Raw genomic sequence first — 12,213 nt, forward strand, 5'->3', positions numbered from 1 at the left:
CTTAAAGCCCACACCTACAGTGACACACCCACTCCAAAAAAGGCTACACCTACTTAAACAGGGCCACACCTAATAGAGCCACTCCGTGGGACAAGCATAAAATGGGGGAACTTCCGTTTCTGTGAGACCTGGTCTCACAAGGTAAGGCGGAGGGTGACTGGTTTCCACAAGTGCACACACAGGCAAGTGCATGTGTATACACACATAACAATTTGCCCCACAGAGCTTGTGTTTTTGTAGTCAGTGAGAGTCACTACCAGGGGGGCTTGGGACCATCTGGCTTTCAGAACATTTTCTTTCCAGGGCCACTACCACCATCACTACCTCATCATTTCCTCTTCCTCCTCCTCCTCCTCCTCTTCCTCTTCTTCCTCCTGCTCCTCTTCCTCCTCCTACTCCCTCTCTCCCTCCCCCTGTTCCCTAATAATACCTCATAATGACAATAAGCCCTCTCCTGCTATTGGGAGCCCTTTTTGTACCAGCAGAATCAAGCCGGTGTCTGGAGCACGCAACATCACTGGCAGCAGCTGTGATGGACAAGCCAAGGACTGACAGTGTATTTAGGGTGTGTGGGTAGCAGACAAGCTACTGAAATCCCGTTATACACTCAGTTTTCCTTGGGAAAGTGCTGGGTCTCCAGAGTGGGGTTAAACATGATGAAAGATTTTGAGCACCAACATGACTAAGAACAGAGGCATAAAAATAAGGGCGGGGATGGAATCTTCTCTCTCCCTTAAAGTCGGGTCTCCATTTTCTCTGAACCGAGGTGCCCGAAACTGACATTTCTTCTCTTCCTAAGCCCAATTCCCACTTCCTAATGTGGTAGCCATTATTCCTCCCCCACCCCCCTTTTCCCTAGCAAGCTGAGACTATGCAGGCCTTTGTTTCTCCGAAGACCCTCTAAGAGGACTCTACTCCCCAACCCCCTTTCAGACAACACAATTTGTATGCTCAATACTTACTAGAAAGGTCTATGCAGTACACTTTGTAGGACACTTGTCACAACTGTCTTAGTTCTGTTTCCTTTTGCCACGACATCAGCAAGTTCATGAGAGAGGGGGTTTATTAAACTTTTACCCCTCCAGGTTGTTGGCCATCAGTGTGGGGAAGTGGAGGCTGGAGTTCGAAGCAGTTGCTCGAATCCATGGTCAAACAGCAAGAGAGAAGGATTGTATGCACACTTAACACACCGCCCTCTTTCTCTTCTCTTATACAATGGAGGACCCAAACCCAGGAAACGTGACCTCCACCTTCAGGCTGAATCTTCCCACTTTGCTTAACATAACCAAGACAACCCCCAAGGACACACACCCATGGGCCGATCTTACCAAAACAATTCTTTACTAAGATTCTTGCCAGCTTATCCTACTGTCAAGTCAGCAAGGCTAATGGTCACACAATGTCTCAGCAGCTCGGAGTCACAGGCAGCCTGCAGTATGGAGTCTTGTGACTAGTTCGAGGCTGGTAACATTGAGCTACACGAGGTCCCACATGCTGGTCAGCTACATATTATATTCACAATTCATACTTTATGAGGACTCTGAATGGAACTAGGCCATGCCATTTGTGCTAACAGTGTTTTCTGGATTCTCCCTCCAAAACTACTGGTTTTTAAGTATACCTATGTGTATGAGTGTCCCTCCCTCCCCATAGCATGTATGTATGCGTACATGTAGTGCCCATGGAAGTCAGAAGAGGGTGCTAGATCCCCTGGAACTGGAGTTACAGACAGTTGTGAGTCACCATGTGGGTGCTGGGAATAGAACCTGGGTCCTCTACAAGAGCAGAAAACACTCGGAACTACTAAGCTATACCTCCTGCCCCTATTTATTTTTAAGAGAGAGGGAGAGAAAGAGAACAAGAACACCATAGTGCATTTGTGCATGTGAGTACGTTGCCCATGATGGCCAGAAGAGGGCGCCAGATCCCCTAGAACTAGACTCTCGAGTGGTTGTGAGCCATCCAACATGAGTTCCAGGCACCAAACTCAGGTCTTCTGAGGACGCATCAAGTGCTCTTAACCACAGAGTCGCCGTTCCACCTCTCAGACCGATTGGTTTTTGAGAAAGGACCTCAGCATATAGCTCGGGCTAGCTTCAGCTCGAACTCGCAAAACTCTTCTGCCTCAGTCTCCCAAAGTGTTGGGATTATGGGCGTGGGTCTCCATGCTCTGCCACTGTCATTTTATCCAACTTGGGCGACCACGAGGCTTCTCATCAAAAAGGGGGAGGGGCACCAAGTGTAAGACAAAAATGTTAGGTGTTCTTGGAATGACATTTTCCCCCCAACTACTTGACAAGGAGGGTATCTGATGCCATGGGTCTCACTGGTGACTCTATCTGGCTAGAAGTGTTCAGGAGAGTGATGGATAGGGTGTGTATAGTGAAGTCCTGGGTTTACAAAAACCCAGAGCTTAATCCTTTCCCTGCTGGAGCCCTTCATTCCTAGTCAGTGGAATCCCTCTTCTTAGTCCCTCTGTTTGCAGGCAGCTGTCACCTGGAGGCCACTTGGCCTCCATTTGTCTTCATACAGAGCAGGAAGAACCCAGACTTCACAGCCAGGATGACTCTATGTTATCAGAACTTGGCTTTAAGCTTCTAATGTGCCGTGAGTCTGTTTACGGCAACAAGGAAACTCTAGCAGATGTGCTATGTTTTCCTGAGCTCAGAAATGTTCATCCTCCCTGTGCTCACACCCGATAGAAATCCTGCCCTGCCGCTGCAGAGGAAACTGCAGCATCTAGACGGGGCATTTGGGCTACACTTGGTGGTTTCTCGAGTGTAGACAGGTGGCTTGCACCTTACAGGAAGGTTTAGAAAGGCTAATTGCTCTTGCCCTTCAGGATCCTAGTGCTTTGGTTACAAGCCATTGCAATGGCTTGATGCCTGACTCTTCCCTTCCCTCTTCTCCCCCACCCCACAGTATTGGAATGGAACCCAGGGCCTCATTCGTGCTAGGCAAACACACTTAACACGGAGCTACACCCCCAAGACCTTCCTGCTTTTTATTTTAAAACAAAGATTTGCTAAGTACTTTGGGTTAGCCTTGAACTTACTCTGCCATTCAGGAAGATATTGAAGTGTAGTCCATGTGCTTCAGCCTCCCCTGAGCAGCCCTGGCACGAGCCTGGGTGGGGACTACAACTCCCACCAGGCCCTGCAGCAAGGCCCATGAGTCCTGTACAGCTCCAGCGTATCTGTTAGGCTACTGGGCTAGTGAGCCAAAGAGAAGTAGGTGGCGGCACTGGAGTTACCTAGACCCAGAAATGGAATGCCAAGCCTCTACAAGGAACACTTCTTTGAGCTGCTGCTGTAATAGCAAGTGAATAAGCTGCCAGACAATATCCACTACTATGGTGGCTGCCTCCATGGGGATCCAGGCAGTCTAGGGCCCTGTGAACCATCCCTGACCTGAGGTCTCCAATCCCAGCAAGCCCAGCTAGCTTAGTAGAGCATGAGGTTTTTAACCTCAGAGTCCCGTGTTCACATTGTGTGCCACCTGTAGGCTTAGATTTTTCAAAACCTACTTTACTTAGCGTTCTTAAAACACTTCAACTTCCCAGAGATAGGGGGGAAAAGAAAGTTAATGGACCTATTTAGAAGTAGTTACTTGGAGCAATTCCACACTTCACTGTCCGGATGCCAGCCATCCAGGTCAATAGCAAACATCAAACATGCATCAGTAGCAGAGGCACAATCCAGCAGAAACAGCAAGGCTCCAGCAAATTGGGCATGAGTCAGCAGAAGCGGCCAGAATTAACCAGAATACCATGAGAAGACCTTTGGTGCCTTTCTCTCTGCGAAGCTGAAGACCAGCAGAGCATTGCACAGTGTAGCAATTTAAGAGCTTCCTCTCATTGTCTGTGGGATTCCCTTTACATTCTTTCTAAACACCACGCACCCTCTCAAGTGCCTGTTTGCAGCAAAATGTCACATGTCCTCTCACAAGAAGGCTTCCAGAAAAACCATCATGTGACACAACTGAGCTGTTAAAGAAACCAGACTTTTCCACTTCATTAAACTTGCAATTCTCCTGCCTCAGCCTCTTGAGGGGCTGGGATGACAGGTCTATGCTACAGGCCCGGATTCTTTTTCTTGGAAGTGGTGGTGTAAGGAAAAAGGGGGAGGGGGAGGGGAGAGGAAGGGAAAGGAAGGGGAGAGAGAGAGAGAGGAGGGGGAGGGCAGAGGGGGGGAGGAGGGGGAGAGGGCAGAAGGAAGGGAATGGAGAGGGAGGGGGAGAGAGAGGGGAGAGGGAGGGGGAGAAGGAGAAAGAGTAAACAAAGGGAAAACTCTCTCGGTAACTTATGAATCTTAGATTGTCTGCTGGACAAGGAAGGGGGCTGAGGCACAGGCCTGCTAACTTTGTTCATACCGAGACCAAGTCGTGTATTTATCTGTCAAAATCAAGGGCAATATGACCTCGAAGGGAAAAGGGAGAGCTCCTCCTAGGCTCCTGCAGCAGGGGCTGTGTCTCAGAGGAGGCTCTGAGTCTACTGCTCTGCCACCAAGAAAAGCAACTGCAGCTGGTGGCGTCTGAGACCACTCTTGGCATTGTTACACATATGACCCCACTTGATCCCTGCAGCCCCATGGAGAGACGGTACAGACGAGCTATGTCCCTGCCCATCCTCACATGGAAAGGCTGGCCCCCAAGGGAGGGCTTAGGCTGGTGCTTATTTGGAAGCCTCTGGAGATGTCCTTCTTGCTATGTGGTCCTGAGGACAGTTCCTTGACACTTTGATCAGTGTCCTTTGAAAAGGGAGACAAGAGGGGCTGGGGGGTGTCGCTAGGTTGGTATGGATGGATGCATGGGTTTGATCCCCAGACATGGGGGTATGTGCCTATCTGATGTCTGTAGGAGTGTGGCCTGTAGCACTCAGCAGGTAGAAGCAAGAATGTCGGAAGTTGGGGTTGGGGATTTAGCTCAGTGGTAGAGCGCTTGCCTAGCAAGCGCAAGGTCCTGGGTTCGGTCCCCAGCTCCGAAAAAAAGAAAAGAAAAAAAAAAAAGGTCGGAAGTTCATGGTTACCCTGAAGCTATATTATCAAGTTCAAACTTGTCTCAAAGTAAAAATAAAATCAAATATGGGTAATTGGGACACAGACAGGAATTCAGTGAGGACGGGGAGACAATATCAACTGACATAGCTGTAAACCGAGGCACACCAAGGATGACCAAGAGCCATTTCTAGCCAGGAGTGAGGCCTAGGAGAGCTTTTCCCCCATCAAATCCCTAAAGGAAGCAGCCTTGCCCACACTCCCAGCCTGTGGAACCTAGAGAGTCTCACTCCCACTGCGTAAGCTAAGTTTGGGAAAGTTGATCTTGACAGCCCAGAGAGCAGAATATTAGACCATTAGTTTTCTTTCATGGGCACACGGAGGCTGCAGGCACTTGGTTTGGGCCACACAGCATGCAGGAGAGCCAGGAAGGGGGAGGCCTCTTCTGAACACTGCAGAAGATGGCATAGGCCGGTGGCTGGGAGCACCCATGGGTGAGTGACTGCACTTGTCAGTAAGGATCCCAGGGGCAGAGACAGAAGGCTGAGCTATTGGTTAGGGTGGGAGCAAGGTGATGAGAAGACTATACAGATCTCAGACTATAGAGATCTCTTGAAAACCACTTAATTTAGATACAGGGGGGAAAAAAGGAAATCACACTGTGGTAATTTCTGGTGCCAGCCTAATTCCTCTTCCTAAACAGTTCAAGAAAGAAAACAAAGATAGTCTCCTTTCCTAAAAAGGTTCTAAACCCTAACACTAGGGGGAAAAATTAAGGTCAAAGCCATACTGCCTAAATGAGGCACCAATAAGTCTTGCTGTAGTAATGCGGGGCCGCTCAGTTTTAGATACTAATTAATAAAACTCAAGTGAATCCGCCAAAGGGAAAGCCATAGGACTGACTGAATGAGGACCTGGAGTTGTTTGACAAGACACAGAAAGCTGGTGTGGAAGAACTGCTCAACTGTGATAGGACACGCCCCTCACCCGGACAGCGCCACTTACAGGGAAGAGGAGACTAGCGCTCACAAAGATCGGAACACCCACTGTGGGACTCTGCTCGGATCGGAAGAAGAGTACAGGAGTCAAGGTCATGGTGGTGAATGCTGGAAAGAGAGCAAATGAAATAAACAGTGAACACTTCAAGTTTTGCTGATGGTGACGGGAATGTTGAAGGTGAATGAATGCCCTTTCCTGGGAAAGGATCAGGATACCGAAGGCAGGAATTCAGTCAGGTAAACTGGTTCTAACTTGTGGACAGAAGGCCAGCTGCTCAGGTGCAGGGAAGCAGGGCTGCTCAGCCGTGAACTCAAAACACATGGCTTCCCCTGGACCTTCATGCTGACCCTACCTAAGGCCACCTTTCCTTGGTTCCCTCCTGAGGATGCTGAGTGCCAGGTTCCAGCCTGAATGAGCCTCTCTCTGTATGCCATGCACCTGGCTACTGGTGGTGACTCCAAGGGGGCTTCCTGAGGCCGAGCAGTGTTTCCCTGTCCCACAGAGCCATGCAAAGACACCGCCCATAAATTCTGAGCAGAGCTCAGTGCTGCCCCCAACCGTAGGGTGCCCTGTACTTGGTAGTTAATATTTTCTGGGGTTGGGGATTTAGCTCAGTGGTAGAGCGCTTGCCTAGCAAGCGCAAGGCCCTGAGTTCGGTCCTCAGCTCCGAAAAAAGAAAAAAAAGAAAAAGAAAAAAAATATTTTCTGTGTAGACTTGGCTGTCCTGGAACTCACTCTGTAACCAGGCTGACCTTGAACTCAGAGATCCATCTATCTCTGCCTCCCAAGTGCTGGGCTTACAGACATGCCCCACCACATGACATTTTTACATTTATTTATTTATTACACACACAGTGTTCTGCCTGTATATTTGCCTGCATGCCGGGAGAGAGCGCCAGATCCTATTACAGCCACCATGTGGTTGCTGGGATTTGAACTCAGGACCTTTGAAAAAGCAGTCAATGCTCTCAACTTCTGAGCCATCTTTCCAGCCCGGCCTGCTAATCTTTATCCTTTGTATCAAACCAACTCTGTTTGCATGGAGCTGTAGCCTGTGTATCCTGACTGGACCCAGACTAGCATAGCAATAGCAGGTGGACATCTCTGAGAACAGCCATGAGGAAAAAACTTGCAACACAAATTATACACAAGCACGAATCCAGTACCCTTAAATAAGGTGCATTTAGAACCTGAGGTCAAGCTGTGTGCACATATAAACCGTACATGTGCAATTATTAATGCAAAGGTGGCTGACCAGGATCAAATGGGTCCTTAGAACAAGAGTAAGAGCGAGACCAATTAATAAACACATTTCAAGTCAAAGGCAGAGGCCAAAGTATTTTCAGACAACTAGATGACCACTAAGTGCCTCAAAATCCCTAATAACTTCACCGAGGGGCTGGAGAAATGGCTCAGAGGTTAAGAGCACTGACTGCTCTTCCAGAGGTCCTGAGTTCAAATCCCAGCAACCACATGGTGGCTCACAACCATCTGTAATGGGATCTGATGCCCTCTTCTGGTGTGCCTGAAGACAGTTACAGTGTACTTACATATAATAAATAAATAAATAAATAAATAAATAAAGCAAGCAAGCAAGCTAGTGTAGCTTTAAAAAAAATAACCACCTAGGACAGACATCTAAAGTGACTTAAGGAGGAGGTAGAAGCAAAATCAGTCACAGAGTCTGGAGAGTTAAGGGCACTGGCTGCCCCTGCAGAGGACCTGGGTTCGATTCCCAGCACCCATACGATGACTCACAGCCATCTGTAACTCTGGAGGATCTAACACCCTGTGGTGGTTTGAGTAGGTTTGGCCCCCCAACAGAGTCACCTGTTTGAATGCTTTGTCCATGGGGAGCGGCACTATTAGGAGGCGTGGTCTTGTTGGAGGAAGTGCGTCACTGTGGAGGCGGGCTTTGAGGTCTCCTGTGCTCCAGCTATGCCCAGTGTGGGAGTCCAGGCTCCTCCTGGCTGCCTTTGGATTAATATGGAGAACTCTTGGTTCCACATCTGCCTGCCCACTGCCATGCTTCCCGCCTTGAGGATAATGGACTGAACCTGTAAGCCAGCCCCAATTAAATGCCGTCCTTTTTAAGAGTTGCCTTGGTCATGGTGTCTCTTCTCAGCGATGGAAACCCTAGCATTGGACTCCATGAGCACAGCACACTCATGGTGTAAATATGTACGCACGGGCAAAGCACTCATACACATAAAATAAAATAAAGCTTTAAATCTGTGGCAACGAATCCCTCTAAGGTTGAAGGAGAAGGGCTGGAGAGATGGCTCGGTGGTTAAGAATGACTGAGGGCCTGAGTTCACACGCTAGCCTCCCCGACACAAGTCAGGTATCCTGCGAATGCCTTAACTTCAGCTCTGAGGGATGCAGTGACCTCTTCTGGCTTCTGCCCGTGCACTTACATAGACACTTAGACAAAAACACAGACAGAAAGGGAAGATCCATTAAAGAGTGTCCAGTGTGGTGTGCGTGGCTACACACAGTTCTAAATTCTCCATCAGAGAGTTTCAGAAGCAAGCTTACAGCATAAACAGTGCTTTTGACATGGGTTCATTTTATTTTATTCTTTTTTCTTTTTTCTTTCTTTTTTTTTTTTTTTTTTTTTTTTTTGAGCTGAGGACCGAACCCGGGCCTTGCGCTTGCTAGGCAAGCGCTCTACCACTGAGCTAAATTCCCAACCCCATGGGCTCATTTTAAAACAGACTTTCTACCACTCTAGCCAACGCCTCCAAAGAATTCAGAGAAAAGATTGTCCCACACATATGACTGAAATAAAATCTATATGTATGTACATGTGCTACCCCTCAGCAGACGATGTAGTAGACCAGTGCCATCAGACTTTACTTAATTCTGAAGTCCAAGAGATGGGAGGTGGCTGACACAATGTCGCAGCAGGACAAGGTGGCTGGTGTGCAAGCCCAGTGACCTGAATTCGATTCTTGGAACACATGGAAAAGTGGAAGGTGAAAATGGAAGCCTTGAAAATTGTCATCTGGCATCTGCATGCGCATGCACGCCCACAATAAGTAAAAAATTTAAAATAAGAGGGCGGGGCATGTTGGCATGGACACAGATGGCTGTCATTTTTCTGTGGGATCATTGGATGAGGCAAATGAAAGTTCCTCAAGATGTGGGGACCTTTGCTACCTGAACTCACTGACACAGAGAACTCAGCACAAGGAGATGGTCAGAAAAAAAGCGCTGAGAACACAAGCACGTGTATGGTGGTGTCCATGATGACACTAGAAAATCTTGAATGAACCTGATTGTCATATACAGATGATTGGCTAAAGCAGCCATTAATAGCCTCAGAGTGTGACTCTATGCAGTAATTATTGGCGGTCACAGAAGAACCCTTGGCAGCATGTGAAACCGCTTGTGTTAAGCTTCCCTTACACACCCAAATCACATAGCCTTACAAGATACTGATTGCCACTTATTTAAGAGACCTGGGTTCAAAAGCCAGTGTAAATAGAACAGAGAGAACCTCTAAGTCTCTGGCTTGGGTTTGTCTCTAAGATGGCTTTTCTGGGGAGATGACGTCACCGTCTGTGAAGCTAAGGTTACCCTCTTGCCTAGGCCCCATATGGGTGCACAGATGTGAGCCCATCTTCCCTCAGAAATGACAGCCCACCCCCCACCCTCCCAGTACCGGTTTGTGCTCCTATCTCCGGCAACCAGACCTCACAGCCGGGATCACAGGGTGCCCGTCTTTCCAGACCTCAATGAGCGTGGCGGGACGCAACAGCGCATGCGAGGGTTTGCGGATTGGTCCCTCAGAGGAATATTATCAAACGGGACACCAGCCGCGCTTGATAATCAAACCACCAGGCACAGTGGGGAGATAGAGGCCTGGGCGGGAGAGACCCTGGAGAATGTGAGCGCAGCAGGAAGCAAGGGCGTCGGGGCTTGCTGACTTAGCCGGGATTTTTATCCTTCAGCACTCCTGGTTTTAAAGGGAATTTTAATTTAGCAGTGTTACTAGAGTGTGTGCAGCACAGCCGCACAGATCCCCTTTTTGCCGCCGTGCAGATAAAATGCAAAAGCCACTCACCCCAGCTGAGATCACCTTTATCCCTTGTACGGAGCAAAGCAGCCGCAATCGCTGACGCTATCAGAGGCCCAGTGGGAGAACAGATTCCCTTCAGGTGGCTGGGTGTTGTCTTTTAATAAGGGTTTTCCCCACGGAGGTCAGAGAGACAGCAAGAGGGAACTGAGCATCCAGGGACGAATGACAATGGGCTTGTCACTGTCTCCAGGTCTAGGGAAGAAGTGAAGGGTCTGGTGCTGGCTCACCAGATCACACACAGCCAGACCTTGCAGACATCACATCTAAAAGGGAGTGGGAAGAAATACCCCACCACCACCACCACCACCACCACCACCATGGGCTCTTTCCCGGATTCTAGCTGCTATCTGGAATGGATGATCACAGCTGGATTCACAGCTGGTTGGGGCCTGATTTGGAGAATCCCTCCATTCATATCCACAAACTTAGGGTGGCCTTATTCAGAAATTACCTTCATGGGTATAATTAGTAACAGCCGACCCTCAGACAGGCCCTGAAGCCGATGGCCAGAGACTTGAAAGGAGAAGTTACAGACACACCCCAGAAAAGGCCATATGCAGAGGTTGAAACTTATGGGAGAGGGACACTATGGGCTTCCAAGACAACCCTCCCTCGACACCATGCCAAAAGTGGGGTGGGGGGGACCCAGATGTTTCCCAGAGTTTTTGATGCTACCACAGCCTCAGAACCCAGCAACCTCCCCTCCCCACACTGTGTGGGAGGGTCAACTTCTGCTATCTAAAGCTTCCTTCCGGCTTCAGGGCCATTGGTCACATTAGCCTTAGGATCACAAAAAGCTGCTCCGTCAACCTGCCAGGTGGAGAAATGGGACACTTTACATGTCAGTGGTAGGAGGGGGCGGTTTAATGTTCACACACATGTTCCTTGTGAGCAGCAAACAGCTCCTACGTGGGCTCCAGGCTGTCTCCAACCAGTTATAGGGAAAGAAGCTCACGGATGAGGAGACTTGAGGGTGACGCCCAGATGGAAACCGGCATCCTGTTACACTCACGGGCACCATGATAGTGCCAGGACTAATCTTTTCAATACAATCCACAGAGTGGAGGCGCAGCCCAACCTCGCGCCACAGCCTATTAAACAGGATGAAAAACACCAAAATGGAGCCAAGACACCAACTTAAGGTTAAAGATGTGAACATCGGGGCTGGGGATTTAGCTCAGTGGTAGAGTGCTTACCTAGGAAGCGCAAGGCCCTGGGTTCGGTCCCCAGCTCTGAAAAAAAGAACCAAAAAAAAAAAAAAAAAAAAAAAAGATGTGAACATCACGACCTTGGACTGAATCCTGGCTTCTTAGAAACAAGACAAAGTGAGTCCCATCAAAATTTGAGAGGAAAAAAAATCGGTGCCTTAAAGCATGCTATTAATTAAAAAGCTGAGTTTCGGGGTTGGGGATTTAGTTCAGTGGTAGAGTGCTTGCCTAACAAGCACAAGGCTGTGAATGGAAAAAAAAAAAAAAAAAAAGCTGAGTTTCAGTGAGTTCTCAGAATCCAAGGTTGCGTTTTGAAGCGAGGCAACTCAGACCTGGCCTACGTCTTTCTGCAACTTATTCACAGGAATGAACACATGCACACAGCTTTTGAAAACAGGCAGAGGTTTGAACGGATGTCTCTGAAGGGCCAAGACACCTAACTAGTCATTTAAGAACTACGCCTCGAAACCAAAATGAAAGTGTGTAAGCTTTGCACACTCGCCGTGCAATCTCAAAGACGCGGGTTCAAATCCCCAGCGCACACCAAGCCTGCTGCTTCGGGTCATTCATCACACGATCCTTTGGATCTGATGCAACTGCCCTGCCGGGAAGGAGCAGGAGGTCCACATCCAGCAGCTCGCACAGCCTCCTTGTAAACTGGGACTTTGTATCCATTTTCAGTTGGACTGTGAAATTGGGGTGGGTGTGCTGGAAGACAGTTTATTAGCTCATCCAGGATTTAAAGCACGGAGTTTCCCTGAGACCCATTAATTAGAGCTGTGGGTACACATCCGAGGGAGCTAGAAGTGGTCTGGCTACTTATGGGCTTGTACTTGAACGTTTTCATGCCTATGAAGGGCAGACAACTCATCCATTCACCAGTGGACAAGAGGCTACACAAGATGTGGGATAGCCATGGAATGGACCA

The sequence above is a fragment of the Rattus norvegicus genome, chromosome 12, assembly GCF_036323735.1.
Source record: "Rattus norvegicus strain BN/NHsdMcwi chromosome 12, GRCr8, whole genome shotgun sequence".
Lineage (NCBI taxonomy): Eukaryota > Metazoa > Chordata > Mammalia > Rodentia > Muridae > Rattus > Rattus norvegicus.